Genomic DNA, 8567 nt, shown 5'->3' on the forward strand with positions numbered 1-8567 from the left:
GATGTGTTTACGCTCTTGCTGGTTGGGATGGCCCATTGGCAGCAGGACCGGCAGTAGATTGGGAGGGGTCTTTACCCTTCTTAGGTTGGGATGGGAGTAGCACACAACGAATGGAGCATCTGTTGGACATACAGAAAAAAATGTTCATCTGTGTCCTCATTTAGTGTATGTTACCCAGTGTATTTGGTGGAAAGTGGTGACCATAATTACAGGTGCGTTGTGGTACATATGCAAGAGTAGAGTTAAGTCCTATGGGCTATCTCAGCTGTGCTGTTTCCTAACCTGAGTTTTCACCTGGGAGTTTTATTTTTTTCATTGTATTTTGTCTGTTCTCAGTATATCTGGGTATGTGTATGCATATGTATATGTGTGTGCAATTACATTTAATTAGCTAGAATTCTTTCTTAACTTTGATTTTTCTGAAGGTATCTGTAATTAAAGACTGGGTAGTGATTTTTGTGTACTACTTGTTCTTGGTGGCTCAAATTTCATCAACCGTGTGATCTTTCTTAACTGTCCATAAAAAAACCTGATAACATTTTACTATCACAGTGCTACATACATAATGAAAATCCTGTCTCCTTTCCAAACACTGTGACTAAACATGAATTTTCCAATATGCTCTGAAAACAAACAAGTTTATGCTTAGTTGAAACTACTGGTAAATAAAAACAGTAATTTCTGTATATGGTTCATCCTCTTACATAAACTTATTCAAATGTGTGTGTCTGATTTTAGTTTTTTTCAGTGCGATGATTATTCTGGACTGTGTGAATGTGTGTTTAGATGTGGTGGGGTCTCATAGGATTTTTAATGTTAAAGTGTATAAACATACATATATATATTCATGTATTATGTGAATGTATGTGCATATGCATACATATTGCACACTCACACACATGTAAAAATATAATCCAAAACTGGTGCTTTTGTGTGTGTGTGTATAGTGTTGTCCCTTTCTGTTTTGTTAAATATGCAGTGACTAGTTATATTTTGTTTTTAATCAGAAACTTAGTGAGTAATTTTGACATGACACTTCACAGTACAATTTTTGTCTCTTGATCAACTATTTCCTGTTCTCTTTCACAGGGTGAAAGAATGATGTGATGGAGGTGAATATGGGCCGCTGGTCAGGCTCACGGCCACCTCCGTCATGCCTTGCCCTTCTGATTGTCAAGTTCCTGGTGTCCATTTGCCAGGTAGCTCACGGGACCACCCCGCTTGGCTTTCACTTTACACATTCCACTTACAATGCTACGGTGTATGAGAATTCGGCAGCCAGGACCTATGTCAACAGTCAAACGAGGATGGGCATTACCTTGGCTGACCTTTCATGGGATATCAAGTACAGGATAGTGTCTGGCGATGACGAGGGCTTTTTTAAAGCAGAGGAAGTCATCATTGCTGACTTTTGCTTCCTAAGAATAAGGACTAAAGGTGGGAATTCTGCTATATTGAACAGAGAAATCCAGGACAACTATTTATTGATGGTGAAAGGGTCTGTAAGAGGAGAAGACTTGGAAGCATGGACAAAAGTGAGCATCCAGGTTTTGGATATGAATGACTTAAGACCTTTGTTTTCCCCAACCACGTACTCTGTCACGATAGCGGAAAGCACTCCTTTAAGGACTAGCATTGCACAGGTGACCGCAACAGATGCGGATATTGGGTCCAATGGTGAATTTTATTATTACTTCAAAAACAAAGTTGATCTCTTCTCAGTTCATCCTACGAGTGGTGTTATCTCCTTAAGTGGACGGTTAAACTACGATGAGAAAAACAGATACGATCTTGAGATTTTGGCTGTGGACCGTGGGATGAAGCTTTATGGAAACAATGGCGTAAGCAGCACTGCCAAGCTTTATGTTCACATTGAACGTATAAATGAACATGCCCCAACGATAAATGTAGTAACCCATGTTCCCTTCTCATCAGACAAGGAGCCTACTTATGCAGTTGTTAACGTTGATGACCTAGATGAAGGAGCCAATGGAGAAATAGAATCTGTTTCTATTGTGGCTGGAGATCCGCTAGAACAGTTCTTTCTAACTAAAGAAGGTAAATGGATGAATGAGTACAAAATCAAAGAACGAAAGCCTATTGATTGGGACAGCTTCCCGTATGGTTATAACCTGACTCTCCAAGCCAAGGACAAAGGATCTCCGCAGAAATTTTCTGCGGTCAAACTAGTCCACATTGCTAGTCCCAAGAAAGAAAGTATCCCCATGAAGTTTGAAAAGGAAGCATATGATGTTTCGATCAGTGAATTTTCACCTCCTGGTGTGGTGGTTGCAGTAGTTAAGCTGACGCCTGAGCCACAGGGTGTGGAATATAGAATGTCTCCAAGTGAGGAAGCTGAGTGTTTTAAGATCAATCCCAACACAGGCCTTATTACTACCGCTCATCCTTTGAAAATCATTGAGAAGGACCTCTATGAATTAGAAGTATATACAAACAAAGGCGATGATTTAAAAGCACAGGTTACTGTCAGGTTAGAAGATGCCAACGATCACACTCCGGAGTTCCAGCAGCCTTCCTACAGCTCATTCGTCAACGAAAGCGTCCCTGTGGGATCTAGCGTTTTGGCAGTTTCAGCAGTTGATAAAGATAGGGGAGAAAATGGATACATAACATATAGCATTGCCAGTCTGAACTCACTACCATTTACCATAAACCAGTTTACAGGTGTCATCAGCACGTCTGAAGAACTGGATTTTGAGTCCTCACCAGAAAGCTACAGGTTCATTGTGAGAGCTTCTGACTGGGGTTCTCCCTACCGCCATGAAAGCGAGGTGAATGTCACCATATACATAGGCAATGTCAATGATAACAAACCCCTCTTTGAAAAAGTGGCGTGTCAGGGAGTGATTTCATCTGATTTTCCTGTCGGTGGTCACATCACTGCTGTTTCTGCAATAGACATAGATGAGTTAGAGCTTGTGAAGTACAAAATAATCTCTGGAAATGAACTTGGCATTTTTTATTTAAATCCTGACTCTGGTGTCCTGCAACTTAAAAAATCTCTGATTAATTCTGGCGTAAAGAACAGCAATTTTGGCCTTAAGATAACAGCAACTGATGGAGAGAACTTTGCTGATGCTATGTTTGTTAATATTTCAGTAGTTCATGGGAAAGTGTCTTCAAAGACCTTTAGCTGTAGAGAAACTAGAGTTGCTCAGAAGCTAGCAGAAAAATTACTCAAAAAGGCAAAAGCAAATGTGAAGCTGAATTTGGAAGATGGTTTTCTCGATTTTTATTCGGTGAACAGGCAGGCACCGCATTTTGACAAATCCTTCCCTACTGATGTAAAGGTTTCAGAGGATCTGCCAGTCAGTGCCACCATCCTGAGGATAAAAGCCTATGATGCAGACTCAGGCTTTAATGGGAGAGTAGTTTATACAATTTCTGATGGTAATGTAGATAGTTGTTTCAACATTGACATGGAGACGGGGGTACTTAATGTTCTTATGCCCTTGGACCGTGAAAAAACAGAGCTCTATCTCCTTAATATTACAGTTTATGATTTAGGTAATCCACAGAAATCTGCGTGGAGACTGTTGACTGTCACTGTGGAGGATGCAAATGATAACATGCCTGTTTTTTTACAGGGCAGTTACTCAGTTAATATTTTAGAAAGTACAGGTCTTGGTACAGAGATTATCCAAGTAGAAGCCAGAGATAAAGACCTAGGATCCAATGGTGAAGTGACTTACTCAGTACTGACAGACACCCAGCAATTTGCCATCAACAGTTCCACAGGAATGGTGTATGTGGCCGATCAGCTAGACCGGGAATCAAAAGCAAACTACACACTGAAGATTGAGGCTAGGGACAGAGCAGAGAGTGGCCATCAGCAGTTTTCTGTTGTGCCTCTGAAGGTTTTTTTGGATGATGTTAATGATTGCTCTCCAGCCTTTATACCGTCTAGCTACAACGTGAAGGTCCTTGAGGACCTGCCAGTTGGCACTGTCATAGCTTGGTTGGAAACTCATGATCCAGATCTCGGTTTGGGAGGTCAAGTCCGTTACTCGCTGGTGAATGATTACAACGGGCGGTTTGAGATAGACAAAGCGAGTGGCGCCATCCGCTTGAACAAAGAGCTCGATTACGAGAAGCAGCAGTTCTACAACCTGACTGTCCGCGCGAAGGACAAGGGGCGCCCGGTTTCTCTCTCTTCTGTTTCTTTTGTGGAAGTTGAAGTGGTGGATGTTAACGAAAATCTCTATACCCCCTATTTTCCTGACTTTGCCGTCATTGGATCTGTAAAGGAAAACTCCCGCATTGGTACAAGTGTTTTGCAAGTTGTTGCTCGAGACGAGGATTCTGGAAGGGATGGAGAGATCCAGTATTCCATCAGGGACGGCAGCGGCCTGGGGAGATTCAGCATAGATGAAGAAACCGGTGAGTTTTGTTTCTAATTTCCTTTTCTCTTCATAGAGGTTTTTGCAAAAGCAAAGCTTAGGCATAATTATTTTCTACCGTTAACAAGAAGTTTAGTTCTTCTTAACAGGCAAGATAAAATTATAAATAAGGATTTTCCAGGCACAGCAATGACATGATTTAATTACCTGGTTACATTCATCACTCTGTGGGTGTGAAATAATACACATTCCTTTTCGCAGCTATGTGATGACTCCATTTAGAAAGCAGTGATAGTGACTCGCTTCCAGTCACTGTATTATCTGTTGATCATTGTAAATTACTCAGGTCACCTCCACAGAGTCACAACGCTCGTGACCTTGAATGTGGTGTTAAACCCAACCAAAGGAAATAAGGAGCATGAAACAAGAATTATTTCATCCTAAAACCTATTTGTGGTCTTGTTCTTGTTGTTGGTGAGAGTAATTTTTCATGGGAGTTAGCAGTCTGGAATGATATGCCATTCTGTATAATACGCTTTCTCATAGAATGGTGTTCATCAGCGTTGGCATGCTTGTGTAAAGGTAGAAATACAGGGAAGAATGCTAACTGTAAACCAACAGTGCTAGCTTTCCCTTGGAGGTGGTAGTATGCGAACATCGATGTTAGAAAACAGTATTAATAGAGTGAAGATTTTCAAGATGTTGAACTTCACTACTGTGCTACAGTATTGGAAAATGTGGCAAATACTAAGTATAAAAGGCTATCTAGTAAAACACTTAACAAGCTGGCTGTTTAAATGTCTGATAACTGTTGGGAGTAATGGTGCAGCTGTGGTACTAGAAGTAGTACGGAAATTAGAAAATATTAGTCAACAGTTTCAGAATTTATATTAAATATGTTAGGTCTGTGGGTTTACTGTGGTTTAAGCAGACTTTGTGTGTCTTTTTCTAAAGCTTTTAATTGAGAATGTGGTATTAAAACATAAGATTAAAATGTATGTTTTGGCAAAATCAAACTGTTTAATCAAATGTCAACTTTCTAAACTGAACATTATGAAAAACAGACGACATTACAAATGCTGTGAATCGCATCTGAGCATAAGCAATGAAAAAATATTTTTATTCTATTTGTGCTATAGTCTCTCTGCTGCAGCTGTGCACAGATGATACAGTCAAAACCTTGTGTCCAGAAACATCAAACTTGAGTGTCAAAAGTCAAGAGAGCACCTACTCTAATTTCCAGAAACGTTAAGAACTCGCATATCCTACAGTGCTAATAGCAGTTGAAGGCATTCGGGCAACATCATTTAGGCAGTTGAACAATTTCAATTTTAAGCTCCTGCATTTGAAAATTTTGGCCTACCTGCTTATTCAGTAGCATCGGTGTCGGCTAAATGGGTTCTTTATAAAGCAATGGGAGACTGGTCCAAATGCTGCAGCGTTGGTCTGAAAATCTCAAGATTCAACATTTATTGAAGTGAAAGGGATTGTTAGGGAGAGTAAGTTAGTGCATGCCGCTCACTGATAAATTAACCAGGGTTTTCACCCTGTGTCTAGACTAATAGGGGCAATAGCCTATAATAAGTTAGGGTCCCCATTCAGTAAAGCACAAATCATGTTTTGACGTAAGTGGGAATTGTACTCAATATTCCACATTAAACATACTTAATTTCTTTCCAGAACTGAAATCTAGGTGGGGAGGGAACCCCACAAACTGCCCCTCCACCCCGCCCCGAACTTTAGAAGTTGCATGTATTTGTCTTTCTTTCACTCTTTCACAAGTATTTTCATGAAAATGAACCAACCCTGTCACTGTTTCACTAAACCATTCCAGAAGACACTTCATAATCCAGCAGATTGACAGACTCTTTTGGGTTCTTTTTCTATCTGTTTTCCTCAACTGTTCGGTACAACTTCAGCCTTCTTGAAACCATCCTGGGGAACACTTGGGTGAATAGCTGCAGCCAGGGCGACATGAAGAGCAGGGCTTGGGGGCTCAGGAGTTACTCCGAGTCGCGCTGTTGTAACCTGAGTGCAGAATTTGACCTGCTGTCTCAAGTAGGACACGACATTAATATTCTGCTATTGAACTGGTGGCAACTTAAATGCTGCTGAATGATGAATCAGCTTTCTAGCTGTAGAAAAGAGCTCAAGTCACATATTGAATTAATTTACAAAGAGATAGCTGTTTATTTACTTTCAGCGCAGTTAATTTGTCACTTTTAAACTGACCGACTCTGTTGGCTTATGCACCGTCTTTCCTGAAATTTGTGAAGGTAAGCAGGAGCGCGAAGTACAACAAATCAATAGTTTTGGCTGCTGCCTTAATGAAAAGAAGACTGCAGTATCCATTATAATCATTAGGATATAAACCGGGCCAAATTCATCCTGATATGTGAGCAGGCTGGACTCCAAGCAAGTCTGTGCTTTCAGCAAAATTCTGCTCGAGTGCGTTATTTCTGTTCTTCTGCAATATTCCATCTTAGTGGTGTCACCCCGTGGGCTGAGTGAGATGTGCCTGTGCTCCCCGAGGCACGTCGATACCGAGGAGGGGAAACGGTGCAGAGATACTGGAGGAGGAGTTGGCCTGCATGGTGAATCCACACCGCACCATGCTGCCGCACGCCTGTGGGCATGGTGGCTTTGTTCTTGTTCCACTATAGATGCATACAGGTGCATATAGGTGCATCTGACTCCACTGAACTTGACCTGGCTTGTGGTGTGGGTGCCACAACAGGCTGTTCTCCGTTCAGGTCTGAACAGTGGTCCGTGGTCAGCGAGCTTGGGAGTCTCCTCCATATTGGCCAATATGGATCTCTCTGCATAGGGTATACATGCAAATCCTGGTGCTGCTGCAGTTTACTGCAGTTTGATAAGAGATGTGCCATGGGGGTGAGCCTGGGATTTCCTTCCCACAGGGCGGCTCTTTGCCTTGTGTCATAGAGAATCGGTTTTGAGGATTATCGTTGCTGTGTTACAGCATTCACTGTCAAATGCTGTAGTTCATATGTGGTGGTAACCAGAAGCATAGCGAGTGTCTGCCAGCTAGAAGTATTTGCTGAAGAGAAATTTTACATGTATTTGGTCCCACAACCTTGTGAATCACTTCCAAATTTGTTTCAGTGGATTTACTTTCCTTTTCTGGGAGGCAGAGCCGGTATAAATTTGTAAATCAATACAAAACTCTCCTGAAGTAGAAGGCAGCAGTTCCTGACCTCCTCCAACTTCATCCCTGGTTTCCCACTAGTACCTTAGGCAGCAGACTAAATTTCTCACTTTGGTTTACAACTCAACTCATGATTCATAGCTAAAAAACTGGTTTAAGACTTTTCTAGAGATTAAAAAAAAAAAAAAAAAGAACATAATTTTTAATAGAGGACTCTTATTTGTTGATTAAAGCCTCAGTGGAGATTGAGTTTGTCACCAGCCTAGGTGTATAGTTCAAACTCATTGATTTTCTATCTTCATTGACCTATTTATTGACTGTTGGTATAAATGTCACAAGCTTGCCATTTAAGATCCCTGCACTGAGGAACACATAATGTGATCCTGCCATTTATGGATTCTCTTTTTCCTTCTGTCTCCTGTTCAGAACCGTTTGTTTTTTTTTTTTGCGCCCCTCTCATTCTCTTGGACTCCTGAGGTGTAATCTATATGATGAAATATGGTCATCTACAGTCAGAACTAGTCACTGCGGGCTTTCCTTATAGTCAACAGAGAGAAATGGGCAATGGAGAAACATGATTCATTTTACCCTAAAGTAAAAATATTAAATAAGTTGGATGAATCATGCTCTAAAACTGTGCATTTTTCTCTGAACTATGAAAGGTTCTTGTATGACTAGATCAGAGGTAGAGGTCTACACTAAACACAGTGCTTTGGTCAGATGTAACCCATCCCTGTTAACTGTAAACCAACTGTAAACAAGAATATATGCTGTCAGGTTCACATGCTAGATAATATGTGTAAACTCTTCTTTACTGGTTTGATGTTTTTAGCCTAATTTCAGGGAATTGTCTTTCAATATGAAGCCTGCACATAAATGTACTTCTAAAAATAAGAACTGGAAAGCGGGTTTTTAAGAGTGTAAGAGGTGAGAGTTGTGCAGCTAATATTTTACGATTTTTCATTTTCTGAGAATACAGTGCTGGACAGAAGCGTACCACCCTCTTTTCCATCTGTAGAAAGTCATCAAGATCTGATGTT

General features: G+C 40.8%; 1 pseudogene across 1 annotated transcript; it reads left to right on the forward strand.

The window, feature by feature from the left end:
- Window positions 1-1118: 1118 nt before the first annotated feature.
- Window positions 1119-4418, forward strand: LOC104073163 (annotated as a pseudogene). Its single transcript, XR_683479.1, has one exon. The product of XR_683479.1 is annotated as a protocadherin Fat 3 pseudogene (transcript).
- The last annotated feature ends 4149 nt before the right edge of the window (window positions 4419-8567 follow it).

Source organism: Fulmarus glacialis, unplaced genomic scaffold (assembly GCF_000690835.1).
Source record: "Fulmarus glacialis isolate BGI_N327 unplaced genomic scaffold, ASM69083v1 scaffold7332, whole genome shotgun sequence".
NCBI classification, from domain to species: domain Eukaryota; kingdom Metazoa; phylum Chordata; class Aves; order Procellariiformes; family Procellariidae; genus Fulmarus; species Fulmarus glacialis.